This window comes from Vombatus ursinus, unplaced genomic scaffold (genome assembly GCF_900497805.2).
Source record: "Vombatus ursinus unplaced genomic scaffold, bare-nosed wombat genome assembly UNPS02011649.1, whole genome shotgun sequence".
Lineage (NCBI taxonomy): Eukaryota > Metazoa > Chordata > Mammalia > Diprotodontia > Vombatidae > Vombatus > Vombatus ursinus.
The window spans coordinates 696,217-717,523 of record NW_020951427.1 but is presented as its reverse complement, the minus strand read 5'-3'; the positions used below and the strand labels follow the sequence as shown (position 1 = coordinate 717,523).

At 41.3% G+C, this 21,307-nt stretch overlaps 1 protein-coding gene across 2 annotated transcripts in view; it reads left to right on the top strand.

Annotated features, from left to right (window-relative positions):
- The first annotated feature begins 9,809 nt into the window (after positions 1–9,809).
- CUL1 (cullin 1) overlaps positions 9,810–21,307 on the top strand; it is a 113,352-nt gene continuing 101,854 nt past the window's right edge. The window contains exon 1 of one of the 2 annotated variants that reach the window (XM_027856821.1): positions 9,810–9,908. The gene's annotated coding sequence lies outside the window, so the exon portion shown is untranslated. Of the gene's footprint in view, positions 9,909–10,314; positions 10,456–21,307 lie in introns of those variants that run through there. The other variant, XM_027856820.1, reaches the window with a different exon arrangement.

Sequence of the window (21,307 nt, the reverse complement as noted above, 5' to 3'; positions counted from 1 at the left end):
TTCAAGGAAGTGGACCGGTTGAGGAGACAAAGGCGATAGATGAATTCGATTCAATTTAACAACCTTTATGTCCTTGTGGTGGGCAAAGCAAAGATATGAATTAGAAAACCTTGTAGAGAAGGATGACCCATAGACGAGCCTGGATGGAGCAGAGTTGCCAATTCCTCAGTCTACTTAATTCTCTTGTCCACTCCACTTCAGCTACATACAGGGATGCTCACACCTTTGGTCTTGTGATTCCCCACACCTCTTCTGCTTCTTGTATCAAGACCTTATCTCATTCCATCCTTCCCTATTCCCTACTCCTTCCAAACCTCCAATATCTCTGCCCCTCAGTATGTTTCCTGTTCTCTCTCTTTCCTTCTTAATCTACCATTTAGTGAACCAATTAAATTTTTTACTGCCCTCTACCTTCAGATCCCTAACTTCCTAGACCTATTGCCACTCTTGCCTAGCCAAGCTCCAACATGTACTGCTCCCACCATCCTCCTCCATCACTACTCATGTGCTGCTGAACAAAGCCAGAGGAAGTCTCTCAAGGGCACTGACTAAATCTACTAAAACTGAGTTTGTCTAATGTCAATGGAGATGCAATAAGGCAATTATTTTACAACTCCCTAATTGATTTTCTATCCTGTTCAGCACAGTAGCTATTCCAATCCTTTTTTCCTGAATTCAGCCTCCCACAATAACCCCTCCCCCCACTCTCTCAGCTGAGGATCTTGCCTATACTCTACAGAGAAAATAAAAGTCTTTTGATGTGTGCTCCCTCTTCTCCCCTCTTCCTCATCTATAACCCTGTGTTATCATCCCCTATTATTTCTGCCTTTACTTCAGTGTCTGATGATGAATTGGCTCTAATCTCATCAAGGCAAACCCCTCTACATGTACCCTTAATTCCATCCCCTCTAGTCTTTTATGGGAGTTTGATTCCACTATCAAATCCTTCTTTTCTCTTATCTTCAATCTCTCCCTAACACATTCAAGTCTCCCCAGGTTTTAAAAAGCCCTCTGTAGATTCCTGCTAGCTATCATCCTACATCTTTCTTCCCTTCTCAGCCAAACCCTCGGAAAAGCCATCAGTACAAGGTGCTTCCCCTCCATCTCCTCTTACTCTCCTCTAATCCCTCTGCAATTTGACTCCCAACATCAGTACTCAACTGAAACTGTCATTCACTATCTTTTAAATGCTGGATGTAATGGGCTTCTTTTTTATCCTCGTGCTTATCTGTAGCATTTGCCAAGGGGGCAGCTAAGTTGAGCAGTAAATATAGCAGCAGGCTTTGAATCAGGAAGACTCATCTTGCTATGTTCAAATCTGACCTCAGACACTAGCTATGTGACCCTGGGTAAGTCACTCAACCTCGTTTGCCTCTGTGTCCTCATCTGTAAAATGAGCAGGAGAAGAAAATGGCAAACCACTCCAGTATCTTTGCCAAGAAAACCCCAAATGGGAGAGTCAGACAAGACTAAAAGACTAAACAACAAGAATAGCATTTGCCATGGTTGGCCACTCTCTCAACTTGGATACTCGAACCTCTCTGGGTTTTTGTGACACTGATCTCTCCTCCTACACATTTTGCCTGCTCCTTCTCAGTTTCCTTTGCCAGATCATACTGGTCACACCTAGGCCTTGCTTTCTTTTTTCTCTATACTTTCTCTCAGTGATGGCATCATGTCCTATGGTTCAATGATCGTCACCCAGATTTTTATGTTCAGTTCTACTCTCTCTCCTGAGTTCAAGTTTCACATCACCAAATGTCCTTTGGACTTTTTAAATTTGAAGTCAGCATCTTTGTGACAAAAGTTGTTATCTTCACCATTACCCTACCACCCATGGAAAAAAAGAAAAGCAACTTTTCTTCTCTATTACAATCAAGGGAATCACCATCCTTCCAATCACTGAGGTTGGACACTTCAGCATCATCCTTGGCTTCACTCTGACTCACCCCATACATCCAATTAGTTGCCAAAATTTGTCATTTCATATATATGTCCCTGTCTTTTGACTTACATACCACCCTATTTCATGCCTTCTTCACCTCTTGCTTAGACTATTACAATAACTTCCTATTGATGCAGTTTGGGATTTCTGGGAACCCCAAAATATCAGGGTGCAGGGTGAGTCTGCCTAGAAAGAATTCAAGCACTCAGGCCTTCTTTCAGTCAAAGTAAAAAAGGTTTATTATAATGCCAATAGGAGCAGGGTAGATTCCTAGTGAATCTGCAATTTGATGAGGATGAGACTGAGGCTTATACACAAAAAGGACAGTGAAATGGGATTAAAGAATGGTTAGTAGTTTGGGGTGGGCCAGGTGCAAGCAGTGAAAGAAATGTCAAGAAAGCTAATTAAGTGATTTAGGTAGGCTGGGGTGGGCCAGACGCCTCCAATGGAGACAACAGTAATCTGGCCTACTGAAATGTATGGGAAAATTCAGGGACTGGGATGCTTTCAAATACTTGGTCTTTTCCTTTTAGGGGTCCAGGTCCCACCACCCCATCACTATTTTGTCTCCCTGTCTCATCTTTTCCCACTCTACCACCCCCTCTTGTTGTTTGTCCTTCATTCTCGAAAAGCACCATGAGATCAGGGAAATGATGCCATGACACGAAAGTGAATTGGATTTAATGAGAGAGGGCTATGCAAAGTCACCAGCCTCACTTTTGCCTCCAGAGCCATCTGGTTCCAGCGGCCAGATATGGAGTAGGACAACTGGAGATGGCCCAGGATGCAATGGGGGTCCTTGATTTTTTCAGGCTAAGGTCTTTAACAGGTCTCAGTTTGACTGAAGCATTGCCCATTCAGTGATTAAGGCTTTAAAAAAGAGGCAAAAAATGGCCTCTCTAGTATATATATAATATATATACACACATACATATAGATATGTGTGTGTTTATATATACATATATATATATATACATACATATATATATATATATATATATATATATCTGCGAGGGGAAAACCCACTAGCCAAAACAAAAACAATTGTTATTTACATTTTTTCTGAGCCAATCAGGGCCCAAACAGTGACTAAGTAGGGCTTGGTCTTCCATCACAGTGATTTGGGGTTAAGGCTGGTCTTAAAAAAAAAAAAGTTTCAGAGATTAAGATTTACATTCCCTTTGGGCAGAGCATGGGCAGGTAAGGAACTACGCCCTCTACACAGTTGCCAAAGTTATCTCCCTAAAGTACAAGTTGATAATAGCATTCCTTCCCCTCCCTATTCCCCACTACCTCATTTAGTAAATACCAGTGACTCCCAAGTTACTCCACGCAGTCCAAGGTCCTACTTCTGTTCTTCACATATGACATTCCATCTCCTGCCTTTACACAGCCTGTTCTCCATGCCTGGAATGCTGTCTCTCTTCATCTCCAACCCCTGGAATTCCTGATTTCCTTCAAAACTCAGCTGTTCCTTTTTCCACGAAGTCCTGATCTTCCTGGCTGATAGTAGCCTCCCTCTCACAACTCCTCGTATTCTTTTTGTACACTTTCTGTAGACATTTATAAATGTATATGCTATTTCTCCAATGGAATGTAAGCTCCTTGAAGCCAGGGTCTGTTTCATTGTGTCTTTGTATCCTTTAGCACTTTTTCTGCAACTTACAAAGAGTTTCCTGGCACATAGTAGGTGATGGGGTGATGGGACCTGAACCCCTAAAAGGAAAAGACCAAGTCTTTGTAAGCAACCCAGCCCTTGAACTTTCCCACAATGGCAATTTGCCTGAGGTTGCCATACCAACCTACCTAGATACTCAATAAGTCTTTTAACTGCCCCTTCCCTAGGGCTCTCCAGAGCACTTAACTCCTTTCATTACCTGTACCTGGCCCAACCCAGTACACCTGGATTACTTAGTTTACTTGATTGATACTCCTTAATCCCATCTAGACTCTTTCTTGGTTGCCCCAGGTCACCCCAGGCTATTAATATCATAGGATCCTCCCACTGTCTTTTCTTGTATATAAGTACCAATCTTTACCCCATTAAATTGCACAGATTCCCTAAGAATCTCTGCCTGCTGCTACTGGTGTTACAATAGCTCAAACTCACTTAGAATCTAGCCCACTTCTATTAGCATCACAAATAAACCTCACTACTCTAACAAAAGAAGGCTTGAGTGGTTGAATTCTTTCAAGGCAGACTCCCCTGTACCCTTGCATTTCAGGGTTTCCAGCACACCAAACCACAATAGTAGGTGCTTAACAAATGTTTGTTGATTGACTGAAGAAGTAGAGTAAGATAAATTTAGGAAGCAAGGTCGGGGCCTTATTGGAGAGGGCCTTGAATATCAGGTTATTATAAAAATAATAGCTCATATTTACATTGCATTACAAGTCTTTTAAAAATGTTTTCCATTTAACAACCTTATGAGGTAGAAAATTCAACCATTATTATGCCCATTTTACAGATGAGGAAATTGAGACCCTGAGTAGCTAACAATGTCCCCCCATTTTGTGTACACAGCCAAAATTTCAGTAGGACAATTTTTGAACCAAGGTCTCCTGACTTCAAATCCAGTACTTTTTATACTACATCCTACAGCTTCAGGTTATAAAGTTTGGATTTCATTCTTAGAGAACCAGAATCCCTTAAAGGTTCATGTCCACAGGAGTGATATGATGAGAAGGGCATTTTAGAAAGATTCACCTGAAAGATGAGCAAGTTAACAATCTAAAAGTAGGGAAATCAGGAAACTAATGCAGTAGACTAGGTAAAAAGTGGTAAAAGCCTGTACTATGATGATGGAAGTAAGATCACAGCACTTAGAGCTGAAAGGGACTGTGGTGATCATTTTGGTCCAACCTTCTTATTTACAAAGATTTTATTGCTCAGAAGTCATCTGCTGGTGGTCTTATAATGGAAGACTTCTTGATACTCCCAAACAACATTGACATGACTATATTGTTCTGTAAACTGTCATTTATTGAAATTACCATTTCTTGCCTTTCTCCCTTCTTCTCTGTTGTATCATTCTCTGTTCTGTCAATATCCCTGTCTGGTTGTTCCCTCTGGAGGATATATGGATGCAGTAGCCTTCAGGGAAGGTCTCTTTCCATAGCCCACATGCAACACAGTGCTTCCATGACATGTAGCCTCCTGCTGCCTCAGGGTCACTCTCTCCATCTCCCTATTTAGTGTGACCCCTCTTCTGTGGAAGCAACAACTCTGTGTCATATGCCCTAAGAGTCTACTGAAAATTAGGGGAATGGAGTTTACCTAACTCCCTTTGGCATAATCCTGTTCCACTGACTAGGTATGTAATTATGTGAATAAATCCTCCAACCAATCTTGCCTCAATTTCCTCATCTGTCAAGTGGAGATAATAATATTTGTACTGTCTACCTTATAAGATTGTTCTAAGGAAAGAGCTTTTCAACCTTTAAATTGCCATATAAATGAGTTATTATTATAATGAAGAAGCTAAGGCCCACTCAACGTCAAGTCACAATATATTTATTAAGCATTTATTATGTACCAGAACTGTATCAAGCACTGGGAATACATATACAAATAAAAGGAAAAATAATCCCTGTCTTCAGCAAACTTACATTCCAATGTAGGAAGATAATGCATAAAAAATCTAGAAAGTGAGGGTAGGAGGAATCTGAAAAGGTAGCCTGTGGTGGAAACAGAAGTCTAGTGAATAATGGAGTACAGATAGCTGGCCTGGACATTTCTCTTAAAATGGAGGTTCCATATCATTCAAAGGAAGGAGCCAAAGGGGTGGAGTGATCTTCCAGGATGAAAAGGCTTCTGGGTCATGGAGGAGAAAGAAGTTCAGAGAGTCAAAAGCAGAACCTAGATAGAAATGAATGAGTGAAGATGGCTGGCCTGGGCATTTTCCTTAAAATGGAGTTTCCAAGAGGAACTGACCAATCAGAAGAAAGGGCCACAGGCATGAAGTGATCTTTTAGAGTGAAAAGGCCACTGAGAAGAGAGATCTTCTAGGGTGAGAAGGCTATTGGAGCATGGTTGAAAAGGTAGTCTACAGAGTCAGGAGAATACAGATAGATTAAGGTATTTTCCCAATATCATACATATAGTAAATGGAAAAAGATTGATGTGAGAGACATTAAGTTATGAGGGGAAAACTGACAGAGCTTGGGGAACTGATAATATAAAGTGTGGTGAGGAAGAGAGAGGGGCCAAAGATATTTGGGATTTGGTTGGCTGAGAAAATAGTCATTGCAGGAAGACACAGAGGACAATCTTTATCAGAAAATACTTCATTTAAAAAAAAAAACCCATAGCATTCAGGGCAATGTTGGGACACCCAGCACTGGACATGTACAGCAGGTTGAAGACTGCATATTGAATTTGTTGTTATATATTTTTTTAAAAGCAAGCTGCACATAACAGAGATTTGCAGTTTTGTCTACAGTCCTCTTTGTTCTATTATTTATATGGAAATGCTCATTTCGTTTGGTGTTTGTTAAGGCCAGCATAAAAAAAGAAAAAAAAAGAAATGAATGACAGGCAATTGGAAATGACAAGACTTAGATTCAGGAACATGGCTACGCCTAAAGAAAGACATTTTAAAGTCATATACATAGAGAAAATAGAACCAAGAGATCTATTTTCAAGATATATTAGTCAATCTGCTTGAACTCTCTCCTCTCTCCGTTCTATCCTCCACCCAGCTGCCAAAAGAATTTTCTATTTTGATATCTGATCATGTTGCTCCCTTACTCAGTGGCTTGAATGGGGAACAATAGGCCTCCAAGATCAAATATAAAGTCCTAAGTTTAGCCATTAAAGCTCTTCATAGCCTGCTCCCTTCCAACCTTTCCCGTATTATTCTTTACTTCCCTCCAAAAAGGAGTTAACTACAAGGGACCTACTCACTGTTTCTTGAACACAACACTCCACCTTTCATTTCTGTGCCTTTACAGTCTGTCTCCCATGCCTAGAATGTTTCCCTCCTCATCTCTGCTTCTTTGCTCTTCAGTTTCCTTTAAGATTCAGCTCAAATCCCCTCCTTTACAGGAAGCCTTTTTCAGTCCCACTATCCACTCACTCCCAACCCCAATGCCTTCTCTTAGATGACCTGCCCTCTCCTCTACAAATGTGTCTGTGCCTAGTAGTTTATGTCGTCTCCATCATTGGAACACGAGCTCACTTTAAGGCAGGGATTGTTTTACCCTTCCTTGTATCCCTAGCCTAGCACATAATAAGCAGAGTAAAGAGTGAAGCATTTAGTGAATTAGTAAAGGATGAGAAGGAAGTAGAATGACCGCCTAGTTGCAAGCTGGAAAACACCTTAGTCATCTAGTCCAGTCCCTTCATTTCACAGATGAATGGACCCAGAATGGTAGTGATTTGCGTAAGGTCAAATAGAAAGTAGCAGAGCCAAGCTTTGGGGTTGGTTGATGAATTCAGAAATTGGTCCTGGAAGCTGAAGATGTTGTAGATATAGAGAGGGTGGCATATCACAAAGTGTGATATTTCAAATGACTTTGGGGAGTAAAGTCCAGGTCAACCATTCGTCATCTTTCAGTGAACTGGAAGAGGGGACTATGACGAGAGAAAGGAGGAGAACGAGATAGTACATGTTTTTATATGAGGAGAGCTTAATTTAGGTAGTTAGAAAATGGTAGAGAAAAGGGAAATTTAGTCATAATGAAACAGAACCCTTTTCAAAAAGTATTACATCCCCTTTGCAAAAAGTCACTATACAAAAATGAAAGCTATTTTATTTAACTATTTGGAAATGCAAATAAAACAATAAAATTGAGACTAAAAACTCCTCATGTTAGGAACCTAAACTGAGGGATTTTATCTTTATTGTACATCATTTTATATATATATTACACATATCTATATCCTTTACTGGTCAAAATCTAATTAATTTTTCAGAGATTGGTGAGGGCTAGGCTAGATGATTCCACAGGTGCCTTAACAACTCTGCAATTCCTTGATTTTATGTGTAAGATGGGTCCCATTTTAATCCTAGGAACCAAGAGGCTGACCCAGCGATTCTGGAGTAGAAGGAACTCCCTGGAGCAGCACATGTCCGGAAGTACTAGTGTGGTGGGATTGTGTGTTTCAGTAGGTGGCACTCTTCCCTATGGCCAGAAATTCAGCCCTAGCAACAGACTCCTTCAAGCCTTTGGCTGAAATTATATTGCTGACTCCTCTTAATTCCAAGAGTCCTCCAAAATCCTTCCTTGAATGGCATTTGTCAGCATTCATTACACAATTACTATGAGCTGAACACTGGTAAGCACTGGGGATGCAAAGAAAAGAAAAAAACCAAACAATAACAAAAAAAAAACCCAAAACAAAAACAAATCAGTCCCTGCCCTCAAGGAGCTCCTGTCCCAGTAGTGGAGACAACATATAAATAATTAGGTGTGTACAAGATATAAACAGAGTAGATGGAAGGTAATCTCAGAGGGAAAAGGCACCAGCAGTGAGCGAAGGAGGAAACAGTACATTATGTTTTTCTTTGCTTCTCCATCGGGGTTATACACTTGGGGTCATGCAACAGTCACATATCAGTAACTAGAAATAGGGGATGTAGCTGGATGGAAAGATTGTGGTTTATTTAGGTATCTGGGTACAGGGCTTTTAGGCCTATCTCTGCTCCTACCTATCTCAGGGTGCCTAGGGAAATCACTGCTCCTCTATGGGCCTCGGTTTCCTTATTTGTAAATATGCAAGGAGTTGAAATAGTGACCTTCTAGGTCTAACGATTTAATTCCAAATTACCTCCTTTTAAAGTGCTATTTCTTATTACCAGTTGTAATCCATGGTTTCCACTTTGCATGGAGAATTTGGGGTGCTCTTGTGGAGGTGTGATTTAAATTAATGTGATCCATGCCACAGGACATCCATGAAAATCAGACTCAGGGCTTTACATCTCACACCACCTATTTCAGATAATAAATCTAGAGTTGAAGGGCCCCCAGGGGGCCTAATCCAACCCCTCATTGTGCAGAAGAAACAGGCTTGTGTGTTGAAGTGACTTGCCCCAGGAGGGATTTGAACCCAGCCCTCTGCTTTCAGTCAGTGTTCTTTCCACCAGGCAGTGATTTAAGGCTGTTACTTCTAGTTTTAACATAGCAAATATAAATGATTGGGAGAACTTCATCACAAATCTAAGAGGTCTGTTCAGAGCAAAAGTCTTAAGTGTAGTAAACTTTTAACTTTTGTGATTTGGGTTTTGACAATGACTATTAGAGGATGGGGATGTTTTTAAGAGTCCTGATACTCTATGGAAATGTGAACTAGGATTTTTTAAAAAATTATTTGCATTTTCCCTGTGATCTCTTTGATATTGGAAACTCCTGGTGAGCAAATTCCCTCCAACAATGCAGCTCAGCACCTGCCAGGCAATACATGAGAACTGCCAGGAGCACTGTGAGGTTAGAGCCGAAGTGCACGCTGCCTCAAGAACACAGGACAAAAGCATCTGTTGTTTTCGAGTGCTTTCCCCAAGTCCGCTCTTAATTTGCGAGATCATTTGGCTTCTTTAAATCAACAAGCATTTATTATGCGCCAGACCTGACCGTGTGTCTGCCAGACACTAGGGATTCAAATAAAAGCAAAAACCCAGTCCTTGCCCTCGAGGCGCTCCCAGTCTGAGGGAGACAGCACGCAGACACCCCACCAAGACAGCCTAAAGTGGAGCTACCCCCACCCCCACGCCCACACCCGACTCCCTGCTGAGCGCGGCCGTGCCCCGCGCCCGCAGGCGCTTAATGAGCGCTGGTTCCCGGCTGGCTCTCGGGCTGCTGTTGAGCCTCCCTTGAGGAGGGCAGGATGGGGCGGGGGGCGGGTTGACGGAGGAGGGCCCGGGAGGAGCAAACTGGAGGACTCGCCTGCTCTTGGGCTGGAGTCGGACGGATGCGCTCTGCTGCTGCCGCTGTTGCTGCTGTGCTGCAGCTGGAGGCCCCAAAGGTTCGCACTCGTCGCGTGAGGGAGAGATCGTGGGAACTCGGCTCTTTTTTAGGGGCAGTATCGCGTAGAGGGAAGTTAAGCCTTGGACGGGGGAGGGGTGGGGTGCTGTTTATTTTAGGGGGCAGGTCGGTCTTAGTCCCCGGGAAGCCGCGGGGGTGACCTCCAATCCGAGGGCTCCAGCGGGGAGGCGGTGTCCGGAGTGTCTCTAGGGCCTGGCCCCCGGCGATGGCGTCCGCGGCGATTGCGCCCTCGGCCGGGTGTGTGTTGGGCAAGGCGGGTCGGTCGGCGGGGAGCGCGGAGAGGGCGGGCGGAGGGTGCGCGGCGGCGGCAGGAGGAGGGGGGTGGGCGGGACTGGCGGCGGCGGCGGGGGGGGGGGGGGGGGGGAGGAGGGAGTGGGTGTCTGTCGCACGCAGCTCCAGTCCGGGCGGCCCCTGGGAGTGTGGGACGCGGCCAGACCTTGGAGGGACGGGGACTGAACCGCGTTAGAGACCTTGCGGGGCAGGTGGCGACGCCGGCAGAGCCTTCTCCGCCCGGGAGGAAGATGCGGGTGAGTCTCGGCTGCTTGGACGAGGCTGGGGCCAGAGGAGCGGAGCAGGCCCGGGCCGGAGCCGCGGTGTCGCAGTGACGGTGACCGCGACTGAGACGGCGCCCGGTAGGGCCGGGTCGGGCCAGGCGCCGCCGGGGCCCTGGGCCGGCCTTGGGCCCGACTCTCCGGGTCGGGTGCTGGGGGGAGAGGTGTGCGGAAGCGAGAGGTGCGCGGAAGCGAGAGGTGCCGGGCCGGGGGCCTCGTGTAGGTGCGTGTTGCGGGGGGAAGGGAGGCGGAGGAGGGAAAGGGAAGAAAGGCGGCGGCGGGGTGGGAGTGCAGGTACTGAGTCACCCCGGGTGGCCTCTGCGGCCCAGGCCCCGGCTCTTTGCTATCCAACTACGCGCTGGCTGAAGGCCCCTCTCCTCTAAGCGGCGGTGGCGGCTGCAGCAGCCCTGCCCGGACACGCCGTGCGCTCGCTGCCCTTCGGCCTCGGCTCGCCGCAAGGGCAGGGCCGGGCCAGGCGGGGAGCCTAGCGCTTGGCCTCGGTTGGGGGGGGCGTCCCCTTCACTCCCCCCCTCCCTCCTTCCGGGGATAGCGCTCTCCCCACCCCAGGCTCCGCTGCCTCGTCCTTCTCCCTTGAGCTGCCTTAGCGTGTGAGGGCGCGGGGGCGACGATGGCGAGGAGGAGGAGGGTGGGCAGGAAGACCGCACTCGCTTTCCGGTTCCTGATCGCGTCGCGTCCCGTCCCGTTCCCGGGGGTCCTCGGGTGCTCTCCGTCGCCTGCCCCCCGTCGGCCGCCCTTTTCCTTGGCGTGATTCCCTGGAGTTTAGTATTACCGGATAATAATCGTTCCTTTCGGCCGTCCTCCCAGCGCCCCTCGCCCCTCCCAGGGCAGAGGGAAGAAGGGAATGGCTGCCCCCTGCCCGCCGGGGACACTGAGGCTGCGGGGTCCCGCTCGAGCTGGGCTAGTCGGCGCCTCCGCCGGACTCTGGGGCCCTGGGACGGGTGACCTGCTCTGGGCGCCTCCGGCCACGCGGAAGGTAAAGAGTGACCCCTCGGGATTCCCCGAAGCCGGCGGCGGGGGGGGAGGGGGCGGGCAGCCAGAGGGGCCTTGGCGGAGTTATTGGGGTCAGGTGGGGACCCCAGAGCCCGATTTTCCGCGCCCTTTCTCCAGTGCAAGGCCTGGAGCGATGGTTCCAGAGGTTTAGGAAGACTATGAAAACACTCGTCCGGCTATAGGTAGAGGTGTATACATCAGCAGGGGATACCCAGAGTTTTAGTGCGTTTTAAGCTTATTGAAATGCATTATTAAGTTTCTATTTTCTACAGGACATTTTAAAGCTGTTTGTTATGTTACTCATATGTTATATTTAACAGAAAGGCTTTCCCAAAAGTGTTAGTGCACTTTAAAGCATATTCAGGTACACCATTAAGCCTTTATTTTATGTCAGATATTGTCATATAGTACATACAATGTACAGGACATTTCAAAAGTGCCTAAAATTGCACCAAGACTTTTGTGACATCCTGTATGTGATTTGTAATAGCATTAGTGTAAATAACATATTAGCATAAGGTTTTATTTTTGTAGAGAGTAAAGTATTTTATATAAAACACAGTAACTTATGTTCATGTGTATATATGCATGTGTGTTTATGTACACACGTGTGTATATACTTATGGGGTATACATAATGCATACATATGTGTATATGTTTGGATAAACTTTTGTGCCTTTTTCCTCCTGCTTGTGTTACAGTAAATTCTGAAGATGATTCTTGGTTCTGCAGCAGGGGTATAGACCTTTGCAAGTACTCTGTTGCAGGGAGGGAATTTAATGGAATGTTTAATTGCTTTGGAGGTGGTGGGATTAAAATGGTAAAGTTTTGGTTTGGAGTTGATGCAGTCATACTTTTTACACTTTAGATTGGAAGCACAATTTCATTCTTATTTTTATCACAAAAGCTTTGGCTGATTTAGGGGATGTATTGAAGGCCAGAGTATGACATTGATGATTTGTACATAATTGGCATTTGATAAAAAAAAAAAATTTCATTCATTTATGAATAATAGTGTAACTTTTAAAAACCTCTTGGAATAGATTGCCTTTGAAGGCAGGAGGACCTTTGAAGATAATGATATAGAAATAGGGAATTTGAGAGAAATTGCAGTCATCCTCACTTAACTTTCTGAAATGCTACAAATTTTACACCTTAAAATTAATGTTCTGATGCTTACAAACTGCAGCAAACTACAGTTTTGCCCAGAAAATCTCACACTAAAAGTGTTAGATATTTTGATAGATTCTTTTCTTCGTTCGTTCATTCTCTTTTCAGCCAGTAAAATTAAATTTTTTTAGTCTGGTTTTAAAATTTTTCATTTGTTGCATTCATTTTTTGAGTAAAAATTTATTGAACTTAAAACATTCAGAACTCTAAAGGTACTGGAACGCTTGCTTCAGTTTAAATGTTTCTTTTTCTGTAGTGTTCAATAGAGCTTCTTAAGGTAATGGAATATAATGGTGCTAAGCATAGGAAATTAACTTTTAAAATGTCCAGTAACATTTTCCCAATTGAACATTGTTTTTCAAGATTGGCTTTACCATCTTTAAGATCTATGTGAGCAAGAATTTTCATCTGTTTATGAATTTTATTTCTTAGGGCCACCTACTCCTGTTCTTGTTTTGATCTGGTTTTGGAATAGGCCTTAGAGATCTGTTTAATCAATTCTCCCTTCTGCCTCCTCTCCCATTTTACAGATGAGGCAACCAACCAAGGACCAGAGACATAAACTGAAGCAGCTTCTGATCTTAAGGAAGAATAGTCTTATTTTGGGGAGCCAAGGAAAACAATATGTACATGTAAAAGTAAATACATAGTATTTACCAAGTAGAAAGTCATTTTAGGGGATGCCTAAGGAACTGGGCAGGAATTGGGATAGGCTTCCTGTAGAAGGTAGAACTACAGCTGAGCCTTAAAGGATGCTAGGGATTTTGAAGTGATGGTGGAGAAGGAAGGGCATTCTTGGCATGGAGTGCACCTTTTCCAAGTCAGCGAGCAGAGATGCAGTGTTGAGTTGGGGGGACATCAGGAAAGCTACTTCTCTACGTTAGAGAGTGCGGTCGATAAGCATGAAAAAGTAAACTGGAAGTAGATTGTGAAGGATTTTAATAGCCAGGAAAGAGGAATTTGTATTTTATCCATGAGACTAGAGGGAGCCAATGGAGATTCTTGAGCAGAGGAATAACATGGTGGGACTTGGAAAATATCAGGTTTGGCAAATGGATTAGAGCAGGGGGAGGTTGAATGCAGGGAGATCAATTAGGAGGCTGTTTTAACAATGAAAATAAATTGGAGAAAAGCTTTAATTTGAAAAGGTTTTTCATATTCTGTGTTTGTATTATGTAAATATAATTGCTTGCATGTATATAGTAGCTATACACAGACATACTTCTAGGTGACCTAGGTACATGTGAAAGCTAGCTATAGCAAATTAAATAGCTTATTATATGTATAGCACTTTGCAAATCTTAAGAGCGATTTGTACATGTTAGCTATTGTTATTGAATTTAGCATTTACTGCTTTTAACAGTGGCATACTAAATATTTTATCCTCAAATACATTTAAAAAATCATCTTATGGAAGGCAAATTTTGAAAGAATCTTACTCATTAAAATATGATTGTAAAAGAAGTCATTGTAATGACCTTTTTTTGTGAAAATCTTGTTATACTGAAGCAGTATCAGAAGCATACTCCTTAGAAAACAAGAACAATAGAAGAGGTAAGTAAAGGGCTACTGTGAATTAAGGCAAAGGGATATAGGCTCATTTGATTACCTGTGGGAGGACTCTCCATGTCGAGACTAGTACATTGTTAGTAGTGAAATAGTTAATAATACTAGCTAACATTTATAAATGTGATTGACTACCAAAGATGATTATATCAATTCCTTCTCCCTCCATCATCCCTCCCTTTCATTTAAATAAAGGAAGACATTCAGGCTGAAGTGGAATAGCAATAGATTCTGCAGTTCTGGTGGCATTGCTGGTATTTATGTTATAGCTTATGGACCCTGGCAGAGTTTTAGTGAGCTAGAATAGAACACAGAACGTGGCATCACTAAAGACCTAGGTTTGTGTCTCAGCTCTGATATTGTGACTTTGGGTCAGTTATTTAACCTCTGAACCCTAGTCACCTAATCTGTAAAATGGGAAAAAATAACATGTGACCCTCAAAGTAAGAATCTAAGCCATATTAGAGTAATACATGTGATTTTCCCTCCTCCACTATTACCATGATGAGGTGGTTATTCAACCTATGCAGATCTAATGGAAAAATTTACCTTCCTTCTGGGGTGAGTCATTTTCTTGTGGAGTAAAAGCTGTCCTGTAACTAATATGCATTGTTACCTTGAGTGTGTTCTCAGGGCATCTAGGGACACTTTAAAATCACATATTCACTTATTTTCAATCACTAAGTTTAGTGACTTTCCCAAATTAAGATTTCAGTGGGGACAGAGTTCTACTTTGGTAGAAATTGAACCTGATCCATGAATATCTGTGTGTCTACCTTGTAGAATCTGTAGCTTACTAAATGCAAAGCTCAGGTACCCTCTCTAGTACAAATTTTTTCTAGATTCTTCAAATTATTAGTACTCCTGAAATTGCTTTGTACTACTTTAATATACTTACATACATATTGTAATCCCTCAGAATGCAAGGTTCTTGAGCATATTACTTTTCTAAATACTTTTTTTTTTACTTAAGGTAACCCCAGCACAGTGCTTTGCAGAAAGTAGGTACTCAGTTGTTGAATGACATTTTTCTGTTATTAACATTCTCTTCTTTTTCTTTTTCAGTAGGGTTCAGATAGGAATGGGCTGGAGGAAAGTCATTTTTCAGCTATTGTTTCATGTTTGGTGTTCTGTGAACAATTGTGCAAATGTATAAAATGACTGCTTTTTATAATTGAATGAATGGAAACACTTATGAAATACTGTGGGTCAAAAAAATCGACAGTTTCTACTGTCATAGAACTTATATACTCTACATGAGAGAGACAACATGTAAAATAAAATCCATCATATCTAAATTGTGAGTAGTTTGAGCAGCTAGGATAAGTTAATTGAGAAAGAGTCCAGGGATATAAAATCATTTTCTCTAGACTCAACAAAAACATCTTCAGGACAGCTTCGGTAAAAGTCAGGATGATGAGAATGTGGTGCATCTTATTCTACTTCCCTTTGGCTTTTACTTCCTTGGTGTCTGTTGTGAAAGCTTTTCATTCTTTGTATTTTAGTGGTTGTGACTCTTGGGGTTATGGTATCTATCAAAAAAAATTTTTTTAATTATTGAGCCCAGATGTTTATGGGCAATATTTATTATCAGTAATAATGATTTTGGACAGTACATATTTCTTCATTGGTATGGTGGATTTGAATTCTTGGTGAGAAAATTCCTACCAGTACAAATTGGTGCTTAGAGAGGGCTGTCTGGGATATATAGAGAGAAAAAGTAGGGTCACCCAGCCGTATGTGTCACAGGTGGAATTGAAACCTAGGTCTTCCTGATACTAAGGTCACTGTTTATCCACTACAACATTGTTTGTCATCTTGTTTCATTTTTTTACTCTAGGGGACAGGGATAAAACAAGTTGCTATCCTGCTGCTGTTCTTTGATATCTGTTGTTCTATAATCTATTGCACAGGTAGATAAAATTAACTGCATTTTATAGTTGAATATTGAATAAAAATATTAGGATATCTTTATCATGTAGGCTCACTGAAAGCATCCTTAGTACAACTTCATTAGTAAACAGAACATCATAGATAGCATGTATCTCATCTTGATCTCTGCTAAGTATTTCCTAATCTTTTAGTACCCTAACTTGGAAATTAGGGTTAAAATGTTTTTGTTTGTCTAGGTAATTGTGGCTAATAGTTTAATCTGTGGTAATGGTCAGGTGATGATACATTTTGCTGTTTAGAGTTTTCCAGGATATTTTGAAGTCTATATTTGCAGTATTTGTCTTCTGTTCATGAAGGATAATGAATTTCTCATGTATGATTTTTGGCACTAGGTCATGTCTTAGGTGCTATATTTGTATTGTCTTCAATGATGTGTGGCACATTTTTGCATAGTTCAATTCTAATCAGTACAATAAACACTTATTTAGTCACCTGCTAAGGGCTTCTTTATGTATTCTCAGCTATGAACACCCATGCCCAGCAGTAGTAGCCACTTAATAAATGTTGATTGATTATAATCCAATGGGAGAAGACCACACACGAGATTTGGGGGTACGGAGGTGGTCACCTGGTGGGGCTGTGGTGAGGAATGGGGGTGGAGTAATAGGAGACACCAAAGTGCCATTAGGCCTTTCTGCCTCTATAAAGGAAGACTTTGGAAGAAGTTTACTTCTCCACCCCTCCCTTCAGAGAGGGAAAGAGGCTGAGAGAGGTGGTATTTGAGCTTAGCATCCTGGTGATGAAGAATTGATAAGTTTATCCTGGAAGGGGCATCTTGTTCTGTGGTGTTGATAGCAGGCAGAACTACAAATGCAAATCTGCATTAATTCCTAAGTTTGGACTCCTTAAAGATGACCCTTCTATAATTTCTGTTGATAGTGACCTGGACCTGAGTTGCCATTATAAAGCCCTCAGTTTCCACAGTTAAATCCTAATGACTCAGCCATTTGTCCTATAATTCTTTGCCAACATATTTTTGGTTAAGTTAATGTAGATGTCATCCATGGAGGCACTTTTGATTCCATTCTTGAATTTCAGCTGTTTCATAGATTCCATCTTGATTGAAAACCATTTCTGGTTACATTCATGAAGTCTAGTAGTGTATACTTTGTCAACATCTGTAACTGTTGATGTCTGTTCCAAAAGTATTTCTGGGTTTGTTGGTTTTTTTGGGGTTTTTTTGGTTGGTTTTTATTTGCTTTGGTTTTTGACCTGTTATCAGATATTTAACAACGCCTATGAATCTTCTCCCTCATTTTTGGTGTGAAAGTCTTTAGAGTTGTGTTAGGGTGATGGCCCTCATGTTTCATAATTTTTTTGGTAAGATACTTTCTAAAAATGGACAGTAAGACTGATTGCATCACATTTGATTTCCTAATGCTAGTCTGTGTCTGAATATGTTTAGAGAATTCTTATCTTGAAGGGTCTGCTGAAGGAGAATAGGCATTTTTAGGTATCACCATCCATTGGCACTAATTTCAAGCTTAAAGTCTGTAGCCTCTATTTTTCCTTAGCATATGTTGAGAATCTCACACGGCATCCACGAGACCTTTTTCTGCCATTGGAGAAGATTCCGTGAGATGAAGGAGCTACTTAATGTGCATTTTGATCTATCTATATAACTTGATGCCTTCCAATAATTAGTGAGATGTTTTCATTCACCTCCTATAATTAGGGAGCCATATTTAGTTACTTAAGAGAGATGATAATGGATCTAGGCAAAACCATAATTGATTATTATGTCAGTTGATTTTTGACCCTCTTATGTTGGCTGCATGTTTTAAATAAAGAACACTTTGTCTATGAGGGCAGCAAACCCTCCAGTATTTTTACTATCCTTGAGTCTGTTTTGTATATTTGCTGGACAGAAGGAAGCCATGAGTTCAGAATTGAACAGAAAGTTTTGTAATAATCAACTCTAGCAGTATAAATGTTAGAGTACTTTTTGGCAGCTTGTATGATAATTACTAAATTGATAATAAGTTGCTTTTTATACTCCTGGAACTTTTTTGTTCTTTGGCCAATATGTTATTTTATTTAAGATACCTATGTATTGTTGTTGTTAATATAAAATCTAGTGTTTTGTATAAGGCACAGAACATATAATTGGAAGGTTTGCTAGTATTTTTAATTTTTTGGAGTAGACCTATGATGCCTTATGTTCAGAAAGGGTGAAGTCAGACTTGTCTGAGAGGAAGGTTATAAAGTAATTTGCTGGTGCCATGCCAAGTGTGTGCTCCAATAATTATATGTTTTATCTATCACACTGCTTTCCAGTTTTACAAAGAAGTTTGCCACCTCTTTGACATTAGTTCAGTTTTTCATTATATTAACACTACACAAACTTTCCACTTTGATTCTGATTCTATTTTCATTGTATTGGACTTTTTTTAGCTATAGAGCGTACATTTTCTGCATTTGTCTCCTTTGGAGATCCTTTTTTGTCTCATTTCTTTCCTTCTCAAGTCTTTGTGTGAAAAATATTCATGGGTATTGATTTTTTTCCCCTACCTCTTTGACTCTGTGTTGTCTAAACCTTTTTCTTAAACTTTTGCTTTCAATTGCAGATTAAGGAAATCCAGAATTTCTGACAAGCTTTTATTTTCCAGATTTCTTTCCATTTACTTCCTTTTTTGTTGTTGTTGTTGCTGCCGCCTTTGATTGGGCAGTTAGTTTTTTCTGCATCTGTCAGCTAGATATTGATGTAATCTTCCAGTATCTTTCTGCAAATTTTAAATGGTTTTCTCAAGTTACTTCTGCTATAGTGGTCAGTCAGTCAGTATTTATTGAGTACCCTGATGTGTGCTAAGTAAGCACCGGTGATATAAAGAAAGGCAAAGGAGTCCATACTCTGGAAGAGCTTATAATCTGATTGGGGAGACAGTGAACAAAGAACCATGTACAAATATGCTGTGAACAGAAGATAATTGGTGGAGGGGAAAAATCAAGAGGAATGGCTGAGGTTTCCTGTAGAAGATGTGGTTTAGGTTGGGATTTGAAGCCAGGAGATGGAGGTGAGAAAAGAGCTGATTCCAGACATGGAGACAGCCAGAGTAAATGCTCAAAGCAGAGAGATCGAGTGTTCAGGAGTAGTATGGAGACCAGTGTCTTGGAACTGAAGAGTATGGGGAGGGATGTAAGGTGTAAGAAGATAGGAAAGCTAAGGGTGGGAAGAGGGAGGGCTAGGTCAGGGTGAGGAACCTGGGGCCTTGAGGCCTCATATGGCCTTCCAGATCCTCAGGTGTATCCTTTTGACCGAGTCCAAGTTCTGAAGAACAGTCTTTTTATTAAGAGGATTTGTTCTGTGAAGTTTGGATTCAATCAAAGGGCCACACTTGGATCTGGAGGACCATATGTGGCCTCGAGGCCGCAGGTTCCCCACCCCTGGGCTAGGTTATAAAGGCTTTAAACAGAGATTTTGTATTTGATCCTGAAGCTGGATCCATTGGAGTTTAGTGAGTAAGGAAGTGACATGGTTGGACCTGCGATTTAGGAAAATTATTTTGTAGACCGAATCCAGGATGGACTGGAGTGAGGAGAAACATGGGGCAGGCAGACTGTAAAAATCCAGGTATGAGAAGATGGGGGCCTGCAGGAGAGTAGTGGCAGTGTCAGAGTGGAGAAGTTAGTATATTTGAGAGAATTTGTGAAGATGAAATCAACAGGCCTTGGCAGCAAATAGGTGGGAGGTGATAGAGAGGAGTCTGGGGAATTTATATATTAGACACCAAACCCTCATCTGAGAAATTTGATAGGAAGATTTTTTTTTTCCCCATTCAACCACTTTCTTAGCCTTAGGTACATTAATGTTTCTGTGCAGAAATAAACTTTTCAGTTTCATGTAATCGAAGTTATAGATTTTATTCTCTGTAACTGCCTTTATCTCTTGTTTGGTTAAGAATACATCTCTTACCCATAGCTCTGAGAGAGAGATGATCTGCTTCTCTTCTAATTTTTTGTGGTATGATCTTTAATATTCACATCAGATATGCATTTGTAATATACTGTGAAATATAGCATAAATTGGGAAATATTTAACAAAATAAATAAAAATACCAGTAAAATACAGAAAATGTTAATATGTGGTGGTGTAAGTCGATTTGTGGTCTGCAAAGTTCTTATGTAGAGCTTAGTGACCTCACTTTCTTTGAGTTTGACACTTTTGTCATGAAATGTTGGTCTAAATAAGCTTAATTTCTACCAGACTGCTTTCCAGTTTTCCCGTCAATTTTTATGAAATTTTCTGTTTTGTTGAATTCTGAGTTATTCAATTTCACTGTTGCTGATTCTCCTTGTCTCTTCCATTGATCTACCTCTCTTAACCTGTACCAGATCGTTTTGTTCATTGCTGCTTTGTGATACAATTTGAGGTCTGTAAGTGTTATTCCCTCTTCATCCCTACCTCTTCATCATTTCCCTTTATCTTCTAGATCTCATTTTTTCAAAATGAATTTTGTTAGTTATCTTATTAAGTTCTATAAAGTATCCATTTGATAATTTGATTGACATAGCATTCAAAGTGTAAATTAACTTTGGTAGTATTGTCATTTTTATTAAATTGGCGTGGCCTATCCATGAGCACTGAATATTCTTCCAGCTATGTAAGTTGTTCTTTCTTGTTTTAAAAAATACATTGTAATTGAATCTATACAAATCTTTTGTGTGTTTTGGTAGATAGATTCCTAGATACTTTATGCATTTTAGAGTTATTTGGAATAAGATTTCTCTTTTTATTATTGCCTCATGGATTTGGTTATTGTTACGTAACATACAGTTGATTGTTGAGGGTTTGTTTTGCAGCTTGCAACTTTATTGAACCTATTGTATCATAGCATTTTTGGTGATTCCCTAGGATTTTCCCAGTGTACTATCATATAAAAAAATACAAATGATTTTATCTCATCTTTACTTATCTTTACGCTTGAAATTTCTTTTAGTGCTATTGCTAACATTTCCAGAACTATAAAAAATAATAGTGGGGAGATTGAATATCCTTGCTTTACTGCTATATGTAATGGGAAAGGTTCAAGTGTATCTATCACCATTGCATGTGATGCTTGCTTTTGATTTTAGATGGATACTTTTTTTCCACATTAGTCATGTTGTAAAGAATTATAACCAATAGGAG